Source organism: Podarcis raffonei, chromosome 12 (assembly GCF_027172205.1).
Source record: "Podarcis raffonei isolate rPodRaf1 chromosome 12, rPodRaf1.pri, whole genome shotgun sequence".
Classification (NCBI taxonomy): domain Eukaryota; kingdom Metazoa; phylum Chordata; class Lepidosauria; order Squamata; family Lacertidae; genus Podarcis; species Podarcis raffonei.
The window spans coordinates 36,841,915-36,858,191 of NC_070613.1; the positions used below are offsets into that span (position 1 = coordinate 36,841,915).

Here is a 16,277-nt window from a genome sequence, read left to right on the forward strand (position 1 = left end):
ACTAGGAAAATGCTTTTCTATCGTCCTACTGTAGTATAAACGTGGTATCCTGGGGGGGGGGTAGGTTTTTTTTTTAGGGGAGGGATTTTATTCCAGGCTGGGGCTATTCATTTCCTTCAGAGTTCTTCACACACCCCACAGAAGCCACCTAGAAATGTAGAAAGGAGCGAGGTTCGGATATACACTTATGCAAGAGGGAAAAGCCAGATGCAATTAGTTTCGAAGTTTGTTTGCTTTAATAAATTACCCTAATTACCAACAGTAAAACAATAAAGGAATGATTAAAATTGGACTCGGGGCTTTGAACGAGCAAACACGCACGCACGCGCGTAATAAAAAAACACCTTTCAAATAAACAGTTTAAAATGAATGGAAAAGCAGATTTTATTACCATGCCGTTACAGCACGTCCATTCAAATACGCGGAAGTGTGTTGGATACATTTCTGCTTCAGGGCGGGTAGCCATGTTAGTCGGTTGCACCAAAACAAAAGAAAGGGTCCCGCGGCACCTGAGAGACTAGCAAATGCCATCCAAAATGTGCTGGTCTTTCAGGGGCCGCCGGGCTCTTTGTTACTGATATCTGACGTCAGCCGTCCATCTCTCAGTCAGATGAGCCCGAAATTAAACTGGGCGCGAAAGCCCAGGCCAAGTTAAGTCCTTAAAGTCCCACTGGCTTCAATGCAACAGTTCTTTTAATTCTGCCACTGGGATTCTGCTACAACGCTAAACACGCCTGCTAGCGAGGAAACCTCATTGAAAACAGTGGGATTGATTTCCGAGTTCCTCAAGCGTTGAGCTTCGGCTCCAGCGAGCGTTTCGCTAGGTTTTGTTTTGCGCAGGCCATACAACGCGCCTCGCAGTTTGCATCTTACTCTCGAGGCAATCCGGCAATCCTAGACGATTAACATTCCCATTTCAGAGAAGACAAACTGAGGCAGAGGCAGAGAAAGGCAGACAGACTGGCCCAAAAGCGCTCAAAGGGTCTCTAGGCTGCGCGACCTGTGAATCGCTGACGGTTCCGTGTCCACCGTACGCCGCCCAGAAGACTCAGCTGCTCTAAATGATGAAGTCCAGTGCTTCGGCCTTACTGGTTTGTGGGTAGGACTGAAGAACAGGATTAGACAAGAAAATAACATTGGGATAGATAGATCAGCATCTTACACCACATACCTTACCGGTAATGCTTTGTGTGAATGGGGACTGGGGCTTCACAGTCGCTAAAGCGAGTCAGAATTCCCCTTTGCCAATAATCCTTCATTAAAAGGGCAGCGACGTAAGAAGAGTCCGGCTGGATCAGGCCACAGAGTCATCTAGTCAGCATCTTGTTCTTACAGTGGCCAGCAAGATGCCCCAAATCAGGTCCTGAGCGGAGCAATACTCTCCCGGTTTGTGAAGCCCAGCAACTGATATTAAGAGGCATACTGGTTCTGACAGCGGAAATAGAATATAGCTACAATAGCTGGAGAAAACCCCCTCTTTTTACCACTGCAATGGTGAGTAATGCAAGCTGATCGAGGGGAGTCAAATAGTGATGAATCAGTCTTAAGGGATCCCTTCTATGCTCTCTTACTGGCTGTGTATAATTTTGCTGACATCAGACTTTGGTCCCTTGACTGTGTTGCGACAAGTTTTGGATTTACACAAAATATTTCTCCTATGCCTTAGTACAGAGATGATGATGATGATGATGATGATGATAGGTAATGATTGAGTGTAAGGGCTCAGATACTCTTAAAAACAAAGGACCAGCAGAGTCTGCCTTAATTCGGTTCCTGAAAATCTGAGCTTTCTGCAGGTTAATGAGAACAAAGCCGAGTGCCTGAAATATAAAAGAAGCACATATCGTCCATTGCTGAAGTCACCTCTCTAAGTCAGGGATGGCGAACTTGTGGCCCTCTAGACAGGTGGACTGCAGCTCCCATGACCTTTGACCCTTGGCCATACTTGGGTGTTGGAGTTCAACAAATATCTTGGATGGGGGCAAACGGGTTCCTGCCCTAGATCTTCACCATTACTATTTTCCTGTTACTTTAAAAAAAAAACCACCCCACCCCCCAAGAAACAGAAACAAAGAAACCCCCGTTTCTCACCTTTCCTCCAAAGAAATGGGCTAAGCGTGGAAATTTCGGGCCGTTTCAGACTTTGCTTGGCAATCGGACCCGTTAGACTAGCCCAAATTTCGCTCCCGGGGGTCGTCCAGGAATCGGTCCCCACCTGGAAAGGCTCCGTTGCCAAGCTCTGCAGTCCAGGAAGGACTCGGAATATCTTTGCGCCGTCGTCCTTTCCTCTCCTCTCCTCCTTGGCAAAGTTGCAGGAGGTTTCTTTTGCAGGGGAAAGAGAAGTCGCTCCGGGGAGAGGCAGCAAACGCGCGCACAAAAGCAAAGCCTGGCCGCCAAACGGAGCCCTCAGTGCCGGGAGGGAGAGAGGGAAGGAAAGGGAAGAGAGAAATGGGCTGTGTGGCTCCTTTTGATCTCTGCGGCTCGTCAGCAGTGGGGGGCGCAAGAAGACAGCAGTTTGGACGAGCCTTTGTGATAAATGAGAGGAGGCGGAGGCGGAGATCTGGAATTTACACAGATGGAAATGGTGGGGAGGGGGACTGAGGGGAGGGGCGGCACCCATACTGCCCATGCGCTATATTTAGCATCCTCATCACTATTAATAATAATAATCAAACTCATCCACCCCGTTTCCACTCCCCCCAGGCGCCCTCCTTAAGACAAGAAAGCTTGGATTTACTTTCCTTCTGATATCCGGACATCCACGTGAAACAGGCACTTTATTTTACTTTATTTTTGTCGGTGGTCGCTGACCATGAAGAGCAACTCTACCTTTCAGGGCAGCGATGACAGTCTCTTGCACACAACCCACCAAACCGAAGGACGAGAAGTGCCCGCCTAAAGAGAATGAGGTCGTGCAGAAGTGTTCGGATTTTCCACCGGCGGCCCGAGCAGCCAAAAAATTCAGTTTAGTGGAAAGGGTTGCCGGTGTCCGTAACACGCTCCGGATGAACTGCGCTTAATTTCTGAAAGGAGAGGTGCCAGGCTCTACAACTGTAGAGGGGGGTTTGTGGTGACTCAGGAGTTCGGGAGCTAGAGGACTTTGCACATGTGCAGAGGCACTTTCTTCTGCAAATGATCAGCACGCTGATAAGAAACTTGCCCCCAACTGATTCCAGTCCACGTGTTCTGGAATTAGGCGCTGAAGTGGCTCCAGGGTTGAACTTCGCTCAAATTAAGCGCTGTAGACAAGCCAACTTACCTGGATTCCCCATGCATGTAGTGGCAATGATGAGCATGCTCACATTTGATGCTAAAGTACCTTTGGATGGGGTATCTGCAGCAGAGGTGTTGCTAAGTACTCAAAGGATTGTGGCACAGACCTATGACACAAATTTGCATACCGCTTGCATATGTTACTTTACATGTAAAGTCTGCATCTGGGAAATTATGGTGGTGGGTGTGGGTCTCATCAGCACCCAGCCACCCACTAAACAAAGTTGTTTTTGAAAAGGAGGGATAGGAGAGCCCGTCACACAAGATCCAGGGCTCAGCTCCCCTGAATCACTGCCTGACAGCATCCCTGATTTCCAGCCCATCATTGCAATACCAAATTTGCAAAGGGCTTTGCAAAGAGAATACAAGAGGTGGGCTCATACTATATTTGTCTAATCCCTTTATAAAAACCAGTAGGCACAGCCATTAGCATACTTCATTATTATAAAATTCATTTTTAGCCTAAACTTCTTCCATGGCTGAAGTAGCCTAGGTTGTTGAGATAGCTATTGGCCCCTGGTCACCCAGTGTGAGCTCTGTGGCTGAAGCAAGATTTGAACCTGCATCCCCAAAATTCAAAGCCAACACTGCACACATTGAACCCCACAAGTGAATTATGAATTATGCTTGGTGTGAACAAGTCTTGCCTTTCATTTGTTTCAAGTTTACTGCAAATCAGGTTCACTGGAGGGGGCGGTTAAGAGAATTTAAAAATATATATTTCCCTTTCCAAGAGGCGTCTCATTTATTTCAGTTTTACTGATGATACTTTGAATTGATCAAGGTCAACAAGAAGTCTGTGATGAAAGTGATGCTTGGACTCCATTCTCCAGGTTACCCAAACCCAAGCCACTGATATAATTTTGCTCTAGTTGTCTGTGGTGGGGACTGGGGACAATGTACTTGAGTAATTCCAGCCTATTTGGATGACCATTTCTGGAAGATGGTGCAGGGCAACTATTGCTCTGCCCCTTATTAGTATGGCTTTGGTATGTCATGGGACTCTGTTTCGTCTTGTTTGACCTCTATTTGACCTCTACATGAAACCAATGATCGAGCTCACCACAGCTCAGGATTAGAGCATCTGCATTATATGCACCGGGTCCAAGGTGTGGGAATGTTCAGGGTGGCAGGAGAGGTTTATTGTTTATTAATATCCTTCCTAACTTGTGCTAGCAAGTTCCTTTACTTAGCAGAGTTTACATTCCCCTTTTACATGCACAGCAGATAGCTGGTTGCAGGCTTGTGTAAGCCTCTCACTATTATACAATTCAGTCTGTCTTCAGATTGAATTGTACATTCCTGGTAAGTTCCCTTGAATCCCTCTTAAAAGAATAAAGACGCCACAACCTTATTCAAAGTCAATAAAAGAAGTTTACTTACATCAGTTCACAGTTGGATCCCTGAAGGCAGACTTAGTTACAAATATGTACATGTGGATCTACTCCATATAGAGGGATAATCCTGGTGCTTCTGCTAGCTGAGAACTAGCAGAGCAGTTCTAGCTAAAAGCTGCTCAAACGACGAAGGAAGTGAAAAAGAGAGAGGTGTGCTGCGTCACCCGTCCTTTTGTTACCTGGACAGGTTAGGTCATACCCACCTTCTATCACATGCAAAAGGAAGGATGCTTCAGCCAGGAGGAAGAGGAAGTTTCGACTGGCTGAACCAAACATTCCCTCACATGTCTTCTCTAGCATTACAAGGAATGTTGTACTTGACTGCTCCCAGTGGGTTACATCCCACGCAAGGTTCAATCCCTGGTGTCTTCAGGGATTATTCTCCCCAAAGTGTGATTCAGAGATTATGTATTAGCACCACTGACCACTCACCACAAATCACAGCCTCTGCTCACAGACAGACTTGAGCAGAGGAGTCAAGGGTACCAACCTGAATAAAATATTGGGGGGGGGCTGGTAAGCCCCACCCCACATAATCAATCACATGACATGGTGTACACACACCAATTGAATGGCAATGCCTATCAATTTTGTGGGGGCCGAAGCCCTCACAGCCCCTAGGAGTTGGCTCCTATAAGAGGAGTCATGATTAGGAACTATGAGACTTGGGGAAAAATGACTTAAGCATGCTCTGAGTGCACCTGTGTCATCAAATGAGGAACCTCTACTTGTATTGAGTAAGGTGATCCCACATTACTCAACTTTTGTATAAACAGTATAACCACCACTGTAAGAAGGGGTCTCCTGAAGCAGGCCAAAGGCCCATCTAGTACCACATCTTCTTTTCACAGTAGCCAAACATGCACGCACACACAACATTTTTTAAACCTACATACGTACATGATAAGTAATTTTATTTGTATGCCGCCTTTCCATAGTTCAAGCTATGCTCAAGGCGGCTTACAACATGAAAACACACATAATTACAACATAACAAAAGTAGTTACAAACAATACCATATAAAAATACAAAACCAAATTGAATAATTTCCACATAAATCTTAAGATCTAAAATAAATACACACAAAATAATATCAATAACAGCACCTCCCCAACAACCCCCCCAGACAATACCCTAGCCCAATATTCTGTTCAGCAGCCTCAGCTTTTGTAGCTGGAGTCAGTCAGGGCCCTGCCCTCCAAGGCTAGGAGGAAAAAGGTCTGCCGTGCAGAGAATGGGTCTTCCAGGATTCACAACTCTAGGTGGTCTCTGGCTTCTTCATCAACCTCAGCTTTTGTAGCTGGAGTCTTCAGGATTGCTAGACAGCCATACTTCTCTCAAGCCTAGAAACATACACTAACCTTGCAGTTCCAATAAAACCTAAGTGTTGAAAGTTGCAATGCACACAAAAGCCACCATTTCCCCTCCAAATTCTTCTCAAAACTGAATGTGAATTATTAAGTAAAACATAAATATTGTAGAAAGATACTCACCTGGGTCACCATTGCTCTCTCTTAACAATCAACTAAAAAATAAACCCAAGCTGCTCAAACTTGTAACCAAATCCCTTCTCCTGGTTAGCTACAAAAAATGTATTTTGAGGTGTAGCTTTCAAGAAAATAGCTCTGAGCATGCTCAGACTGCCCTTCAAGTCAGGCCAGTACTGAGACTGTTGGTCACTCCTCATAACAACAGCTGGAGTAGGAGCCTTTCCTGCAGGGGTTGGAGAAGAGGTTGTCCCTGTACAATTCAAACACCAGTCATAACTTTTTTCTGCCCAAAGATACATGGGGGGGCGGGGACTTCTTTGCTGTAGCTGTATTTTTGGAGTAGGATTGGCTGAGTGCTGGACAGATGTGTCATGGCCACAGTTATCCACGTGTTCGTAATATACCATTTGGATTATTGCAGTGTATAGTACATGGAGCTGCCTTTGAAGACAGATGAGAAGTATCATTTGATTAAAATGATGGTGGGTAGATTTCTGATTGGAATCTGACAAACAGAACATACTTCACCAGTCTTAAAATAACCCCACTGATTCCCAAGCACAAATTCCAGGCACAGTTCAAAGTGCTAAGATCTCTTTGCCCAGTGACACTACCTGCAGCCATTCCTTGGCTTATGCCATGTTTTCACACCCAGGGCCCCACCATTCAGAAATCTCATTCCTCACTTTCGTCTTGGCTGTGGGAAGGCAGGGAGCTGATAATCAGGAAGGAGTATAAATGTCAGCAGAAAACCAGCTTCAGTCAAGAGTGGCCTAGAGTGGCTGGAGGCACCCAGAGTGACTGGGGAAACCCAGCCAGATGGGCAGGGTATAAGTAATAAATTATTATTATTATTATTATTATTATTATTATTATTATTATTATTACTACTACTACTACTACTACTACTCACACATGCAATACTGACTGATGGTGGACCACTCAAATATCTTCTGACGGTTGTTGAAGAGTTTTATAGCACCAACTCTGATGTCCTTTCCCTTTCATTGTGGCTGTAATTTTAGATATGGGAAGGCTGCTATTATGTCTTCCATGATCTTCTCTTCTGCAAGGTGAATATACTCAGCTCCTTCAACCATTGCATATGGAACTTGTTTTCTGAACACCTTACTGTTCTGGTCACCATACTTGGACGTGCCCCCGAATTGTCTGCAATGTACTGAAGTTACAGAGGAGTGCAGAGCACCCTTGATTGATGGATTAAGACTGAAAGTGTTGCTTGACAGATGGTAGGAAGCTTGGAAATGACTGTTTTTGGCCAACATAGACAATATCCATGTGATATTAGAAAGTGATTTTCAGGCCCTCACATGCTACTTCTGTGATAGGTGTTGTCATTGTAAGGCACCACAGAATGCAGGAGTGTGCCATTTAAAATGCCAGGGTGCATCTTTTCTTATTTAAGTTTCCCCTGAGTAAATGCCATTAGAGTTGCTGGACTTCCCACAGAGAAAGATTTTCTTCTTTGCTTGTTTGCCTTTTAAAATGTTATTTACATTTTCTGAAAAACCACGCTATATTTGTAGCAATGCTTGACTGAGCTCCACAGTTTATTAGAAGGTTTATTCCTGTTGTTTTGGAGAAGAGCTACTCTTTGGTGTGTCAAATAACAAGGAGAAGAATGAATCTTTGCTGAACCCATTTTATGAATGCAAGTGGAGTTCTAGTTTATCTCTGCAAATACCTTGCTCTCAATCTGTCTGCTGAATGTAGGGAAATACGGCAACAAACTGATTCCAAAAATTCCTTGCATGCAGCAGGCCTCCATCTAAAATAAAGGAACTGAATAAATGCCCTAATTTGTATACAAAATGGAACAGTGACAACAGCTCTCTCTCTCTCTCTCCAAGTAAGTATAGTAAAAGGATTGTCTTCTCACCTTAGCAAACTAATGGTCAGTTTCCAAAGACTGTCCAGACTTAACTGAAGTGCTAAGGTGTGACTATGCACTGCAAATTGCCTTATATCATTTATCTGGTGTTTCATTTATTTGAAATAGGAGGGATGCAATTTCTGCTTCCTGTGGGTCATGCTCACTCTCCCCAAAGCCCTGTCCATAATCCCAGGTTTGGGAGAGTAGACTGTGGGTTTTCATGGGTGAATCGCTCTGCACATGCTCACTTTTTAAAACCATTGCTTCGTGTTTGTGGGATTCAAAACAAAACTCTGTCTTGTGAGCCCAGCTCATAAATCCTGCCAGTATGTGGGGATATTTCTGATCTTGGACTGAGTTAAATCTGTGGCTCTTTTCTAGCTGCCCCTTTTAACTGTTTTCCTTTTAACTGAGATGCAAATCTTTTCCAGTTTCCTCCAGTCTTTCTTCAAAGGCCCTTGAGTTAAAATGTGTACAATACACAGCTTGATTCTAAGCACCTCGAACTTTTAATAACATATAGAATTATTTTTGATAATGTTTTATCAAAATATTTTAAAGGTTTCCATAGAGAGTTAGATACTCTTTTTCTTTACTTTGCAAGAGCATTTTGATTTTCAGTAAAGGCAATCATATATGACACTCTCAGTATTTCACAACATTCACAGTGCAAATGCATGCTTAAATAACAAACCAAAAGAATGACACTTCATAATCCAACCTGTGGATTTTCCCTTTTCTTTAAATAGCATGTGAGAAAAAAGTAGCAGCTAGAGATGGATATTCAAACTTGGTAATCATAATACAGTATGCTAATAGGGATAGAATTTCAAAACACCTTTATAGGGGCAGTTCAACATAGTGTTGGGACGCTCTGTGGGTTAAACCACTGAGCCTAGGACTTGCCAATCAGGAGGTCGGCAGTTCGGATCCCTGCAACAGGGGGAGCTCCCGTTGCTTGGTCCCTGCTCCTGCCAACCTAAGCAGTTCGAAAGCACATCAAAGTGCAGGTAGATAAATAGGTACTGCTGCGGCAGGAAGGTAAATGGCATTTCCGTGCGCTGCTCTGGTTCACCAGAAGCGGCTTAGTCATGCTGGCCACATGACCCGGAAGCTGTACGCCGGCTCCCTCGGCCAATAAAGCGAGATGAGCGCTGCGACCCCAGAGTTGTCCATGACTGGATTTAATGGCCAGGGGTCCCTTTACCTTTACCTTCAACTGAGTGTAGTACAAGAATTACTCCTCTGGCCTCTTACCAATCTGTGCCTCATTTTGCTCTGATCATGAAAAGCCAAATGAACTATTATCCTTTCAGTCTCATTGTCAACAGAGATGAATTTCCAGGGATTCAAATTATATTGTTTTAGTCACTGATCAAGCCATCCCTACCTTGGACCGGTGGTGGTTGTAGTAATTTGATACAGCTGTTGGGAGGGAGGGAAGGGGATGCTATAACCTGGTTAAAATGGGATAAACTGGTAGATCTTCATGAAATATATTACAATTTTAATGCTACTAAATGCCCAACTGACCTGAGGCCTATCATCATTTATGCACATGAGACTTTTTTCTAGACTAAACAAGCCTCCAAGTATCCCTGTTTTCCAGGGACAGTATCAGATTTACAGAAGCCATCCTGGTTTCTGATTTGATCTTGAAATGTCCCGCTCTTCCTTAGGACATCCCTATTTTCATTGGAGAAATGAGGGAGGGTATGGAGTTATGCGACCCCCAGAGCCAAGGAGATAAGTAACTATACTGTATAGAGAAGTTTTTTTAAAAAAAATATTATGTTTTTGTATATGTGGGAAGCTGCCTAGAGGTGGCTGTGGCAACCCAGTCAGATGGGTGGAGTATAATAATAATAATAATAATAATAATAATAATAATAATAATAGGATGTCCCTATTTTCATTGCAGAAATGTTGAAGGGTATGACAGCACAATTCCCTTACTCTCAGGTAAGTGTATACTTCAACCTAGGTAAAGGTAAAGGGACCCCTGACCATTAGGTCCAGTCATGGCCGACTCTGGGGTTGTGGCGCTCATCTTGCTTTATTGGCCGAGGGAGCTTACGAGTCATGTGGCCAGCATGACTAAGCTGCTTCTGGCGAACCAGAACTGCTAGGTTTTAAACTTCTAGGTTGGCAGGAGCAAGGACTGAGCAATGGGAGCTCACCCCTTCGCGGGGATTCGAACCGCCGACCTTCTGATCATCAAGTCCTAGGCTCTGTGGTTTAACCCACAGCGCTACCCACGTCCCCACTTTAACCTAATTTGAGCCTAATATTTGGGTACAGTGCAACATTAAAACCATCTGTCATTACAGATATAGTTTTCAGACCTACATTACTGATGATTGACCTTCATAAAAGAAATATGTGGAAGATTTGGCTTCAACTTTAGAAGGTTCAGCTTTGAGATTGCCACAGACATGAAGTGTTGCACCTAGGCATGTCTTTGGACTTCTGAAAAGGTTTTAACAAAATTCCTGTAAGGGACTGGACTGAGGAGGAATGGTGGGGACCAACACCCCCTCCCTTCCTGAACCTTCCTGAGAAGAGGAGAACAGTATAGATCTAGATCAGTGGTTTGCAGAAGGTCATAGTTCAAAGGCTGCAGAGGGGAGGAGCTGGGAAATATTGGGAGAGCAGCAGGAAGAAGAAACACCAGGGGAGAGACAGCTGACAGACTCAGTGCCTCTAGAAAGCATTCCTGACCGCCCCCTCCCAGGACCAGGCATGCATTGAGAGTAGTAGAACAGAAAGCTCAGAGGCAGAAAGCACAGATCAGCCGGTGGAGGGATGACATAGAATAGGAGAGACTGAGGGGGTGGCAACGCCATTATCTAAGAGAGACAACATTCCTTCGTGTCTCTCTGTGAATATTGAATAAACTACTTAGTAAGAACTCTTCTTGTTTATCTGCTTCTTGGCTGTCATGGTGGGAGGGATAGGATTCCCTGAAGCCTGACGATTCCTTTCCAAAGCCTCCTGAATAAACTTAGCAATCATGGGACAAGATGGTCAGTCCTCTTATGGATTAGTACTTGTTTATGGATTAGCACTGGGGTTGGGGGGAACCAGAAACAGAGAAAAAAATAGCAGTTCTTACAGAACGGGAGATAGGATGTGGGTTCACCCAAGGATCTGTATCAGGATCTGTACATTCAGCGTATTCAGAAATGACCCCTAGTTAGGAATGGGCATGATGTAACCAAATGACATCAACATTATTCACGGTGTTGAATACCCAAGCAAATAGTGAAGAGTTCTGATATGTCTCCAAACAACATGAATGGAAACAACATGGCAAATCTTGTGCAATATAAGTGTAAAGTTATGCACCCTGTGAGGAGAGCAGGATCCTAATCTTATGTATACATTGATGGGAAGAGTAGCTCTGTGAGAATAAGGGGGTTCCTAACAACATTCAGCACCCTGGGCAGGCTACAGCTTCTGGGATTCTTTTGTGGGAGGCCATGAGTGCTTGAGGTGTTATGATACAGCTTTGAACATATAGTGCAAATGGGGCTCTAGAATGGAGTTGGGGTGCGAAAGAAGAAGAAGAGTTTGGATTTGATATCCTGCTTTATCACTACCCAAAGGAGTCTCAAAGCGGTAACATTCTCCTTTCCCTTCCTCCCCCACAACAAACCCTCTGTGAGGTGAGTGGGGCTGAGAGACTTCAGAGAAGTGTGACTGGCCCAAGGTCACCCAGCAGCTGCATATGGAGGAGCGGAGACGTGAACCCGGTTCCCCAGATTACAAGTCTATCGTTCTTAACCACTACACCACACTGGCTCTCCAAAGGAGAATTGAGAGCAACAAGGCCATACTTAAAACTTGAAGCATCTCCACAATGGAGTAGGGGATCTTGCTGACGAGGACAAGTGATTTCTTACTACTGACTGAGGTGGCTGAGAACAGTGTGTCACACTCTTTGCTTCAGGGAGGGACAACTGTATATTTTTGGCCATCTGTTATAGATGCTCTTTAGCTGAGATCCCTGCATTGCAGGGGGCTGGACCACATTACCCTCAAGCTCCCTTCTAACTCTACAATTTTATCAGCTGGTGGTGACTGTAACCAGGAATATATTGGGGTCATGCTGGGTAGCTCAATGGAAAACATTGACTCTGTGTTGCAGCTGTGAGGAAGGCTCATTCTATGCAAGGAATTACTTTTACAAACATCAAAAATAAAACTGTTTGATATAAATCTGTAGTGTGGTAACAATTTGAACATCCTGCAGGCCTGAAGCCATCCAACTCTTGAATTATGTAATTGATGGTCACAAGAAGTGGTGGTGATTTTGTGCAAATTTCAGGTTCACAGGCAATGTGTTTCTGAAATGCTTCTAGGGTGAAGAACAGGAGACCCTATTGTGTTCATTCCCTCTTTGTTGGATTTTCAGAGGCATCTGGTTGGTCACTGTGAAAAAAGGTGCTGGACTAGGTGAACAGTAAGAATATAAAAGAGCCTGCTGGCTTGACTCAGTGTCCCTTCTAGTCCATTATCCTGTTCTCTCAGTGGCCAACCAGATGACTATGGGAAAGCTGCAAGCAGGACCCAAGGACAACTGCACTCTCCCCTTTTGTGGTTTGCACCTTTATTGCCTCTATGGAGGCAGACCATAGCCATCATGGCTAGTAGCCATTGATAGCCGTCTCCCCTGTGAATTTGTCCAACCCTCTTTTAAAGCCATCCATCCAACTTGGTGGCCATTACTGCCACCTGTCAGAGTGAGTTCCATAACTGAACTAAGCGCTGCATGAAGAAGTACTTTATTTTATCTGTCCCGGATCTCTCAACATTCAGCTTCATTGGTTATAGTGTTATGAAAGAGGAAGGAAAACTTTTCTCTATCCACTTTCTTCATTCCATGCATAATTTTAATTTTTTTTATCATGTCACCTCTTCTTTTTCCTAAGTTACAAAATCCCAAATGTGGAATCCTTTCCTTTTTGGGGACTTCCTCCATCCTCTTGATCATTTTGGTTGCCTTTTTAATATCCTTTTTGACCAGAACTGTATACTCTGTCTCATTGATCCATATGACCTCCCACATTTCCCTACATTATGAGCCAAAATAGACCATGAAAACTTTTGATAGGCTAGAAGATCTTCCACTAAAGTGTTTCCTCTGTGACTGAATAGAGTTGAGATGGAACAATCCCTTATTGCCCTACTTTTGCCCTTTCTGTACCGTGTTTCTTGTTGGTCACTGAAGAAAACAAGATAGACTCTGTGGGAATGTTCAGGGATGCAGGAGAGGATATATTGTGAGATTATATCCTTATCCAACTTGTGCTAACAAGTTCCCAAAATTTCAGCAGAGTAAGACATTCCCCTTTTTAAGTTCGCAACGGTAACGTGTGCTCAGGTTCGCTAGAACCTCTATAATAATTACTCTGGTAATTTCCCCTTTGTTCCCTCTTAAAATACAAGACACAACACAGTCTTTCATAAAAGTATAAAGAGAATTTACTCACGTTCTGTTCACAATAGGATCCCAGAAGGCAGACAGGCTTAAAAAGGTAAAATACATTTAGAATCTATCTTATAGGAAGATAGTCCCTTTCTCCTCTCTTGGCTGGGAGCCAAGAGGGCATCTTTAGATGCTGCTTCTTCGAAGGAAGATGGCAGAGAGAGAGGCAAGAGAGATATGGCTGCCCCTGCCCTGTGCTTTTATCATTACCTGCACAGGTGAGGCCACACCCACCTCTGGTCACATGCGGAGGAAGTCTGTCCCAGGAAGTTTACCTGCTGGCTGGATGGACATCCCTCCCCATGTCTTAACATGTACACTCTAGGAATGTTGTAATTGACTGCTCCTGTGTTTTACATCCCACAGACTCTAGGTTAATGTACTGAAGGAGTTTATTTATGCAAAGTAATCTACCATTCTCACCTGACATGGTTTTTCATGTGAATGGGTAAGTGCCTTGGCTAGGCAGATGTAAAAGAGCAAACAGACAGACATCCTTATGTTCCTTTCTGCTGCTGTTTGAAAAATTGAGCTTCATTATGGCATATCACCCTTTACTGAAATCTCCCTTTCTTGATTTTTTCAGGAAAAGATTAGTGAGGCGTTTCTATTAGAACAATTGTTGGACTTCTTCTTATGGCCCAGTTTTTCAATCAAGGGGTGATGCCTTTTCTGGGCTGTGCCACTCCAAGTTAGCTCTCACCAATTTAGTGAATTTTACCAGCCTTCTCCAATCTGGTGCCCTTCACATGTTCAGGACTTCAACTCCCATTAGCCTCCCATTTGGAGAGTATCAGTTTGGGGGAAGGCTGAAGACTCTTGGGACACTGACTGGACAGCCTTCATATATTTATTAGCACTACAGATGATTTGTTTTGTATCCTGGGCTTTACTTTAATTGCATTGGATGGGGAACCTGTGGCCTTTCTGATGCTACCAAATTATAACTCTCATCATCCTTGGCCAATAGCCATGGTAGCTGCGATTGAAGGGATTTGGGTCCAAGTTCTCTATTCCTGTACTAGACAATGCAACTGAATCATGCCAGTCAATAAAACCATACATTATATACATATTTAAGATTACACATACTTAGTACTTCTGAACTGTATCCAGCTAAGGTCTACTCAGATTAGACCCACTAAAATTAATAGATTTTAGTTAGTCACGTTCCTTCGTTTCAATGGGTCTACTCTGAGTATGGCTAGCTCTGGAAACAACCCTCTGGGTTTTGTCACCCTGGGCTTTTTTGGGTGGAAGAGGAGGATACAAATTTAGAAATGCAAGTTCCCAGAGGCACATAGCCCCAGGACTAAAACATCAGCACGAGGGCTTGGCCATCGCAAATCAAGTACAAGAGATAGTATATTGTATCATTTACACTTCAAAGCCATCCACTGATTAGACTTACGCAGTGAAGTATATGTGTATTATAATCTGTGTCATCCCTTTGTGCAAAATCCATGCAACCTGTTTACAACCTGGAATATAGACCAGTCCCAGCATCTCTAACAATAACCCCAGAACAGTATGATCCATTGATGGCAGCATATCATAAATAATTGGGACAAGAAAGCCATTGGTATCCCCCTAAACCTTCCATGAAGATTATGGCTCCTAATAATAGTATGTGGAAAGAGGAACTCGCTGCTTAGCATCAAGGTCTAATTTAAGCTCATTCTTTTGTTTTTTAGGATAGCACTGGGAGCACTGTTTACTTAAGAGCAAGTCCTCTATGGGATTTGCTTTTCCAAGCAGTATGTATTTAGGATGGGATTCCTGGTGCCCCAATGGAACTGGTGCAGGAACAGAGGATGGGACATGAAAGAGACCGACTAAGCTGCAGTCTGGACACCCTGACCATTATCTCTCTTTTTTAAAAGCTCTTTCTTTCCTTTAATGACACATTGCCCGTTTCCACCCCAGAGCCACCTTATGATACGGCCCTCGGGGCTTTCAAAGCCCTCTACACTAGTCTGGCGGAACTGGGCCGAGCCCAGGACCATCCATCCCAATCAAAGGCGAAGCTCTCCCTGCTGCCTTCAACAAGCGATGCTTATCTCTTGGGTCAAATCGAGCTGGTACCAGAGATTTGACCTCAGATGCCCTGCGCCACGCCCTCGCCAGCAACCACCGTCTGCATTAACGATGTTGTTATTTCCTTCCATCAGAAACCTCGACGGGGAAGGCTGTCTCTGCTAAAGCACGTCCATAGTGTTAGGAAATGGGGGCTGTTTTATCTAACAGAAGAAGAACTGAGGGAGGAAATCCCCTTGACTTCTTTTGATTAAAAGCTGAGATCTGTACAACTCCATTTGAAGGGCGCTGTGCTGGACATGCAGCCCGCACCTATTAACCGACTGACCCAGGAACCATTGGCTTGAATCCGGTTTGCTTTAATTTATCAGTTGAAATAAACTAATTACTGACATCGGATCAAATCGCCTTCAGAATCAAGAAGTTGTCCAAATATGCACCAATTGAGAAGTCGATCAGATAGATACACACCGGTAAATTAATTATGCCCGCCAATGAACCTTAAACCAAATATAAACCAGACTAATTAATTCCACTGGCTTCACTGGAGCTGAATTAAATCCAAGCACTCCGGCTTAACTCGTTTTTAGACCAGTTAGTTGGTTAGAGATCTAGACAACGAAAGAATTGGAATGATATACAGTTAATATTTGCGTTGTGCGTGTCCCCCGATCCGCAGCAGCAACTCTGAAAAT

General features: G+C 44.0%; 1 long non-coding RNA gene across 1 annotated transcript; it reads right to left on the reverse strand.

Annotated features, from left to right (window-relative positions):
* Positions 1-359: 359 nt before the first annotated feature.
* LOC128424047 (uncharacterized) lies at positions 360-2,531 on the reverse strand. The gene is made up of 2 exons (XR_008332916.1): positions 2,092-2,531; positions 360-1,105 (listed from the first exon to the last, which is right to left on the reverse strand). It is a non-coding gene; the product is annotated as an uncharacterized LOC128424047 (long non-coding RNA).
* Between the last annotated feature and the right edge of the window lie 13,746 nt (positions 2,532-16,277).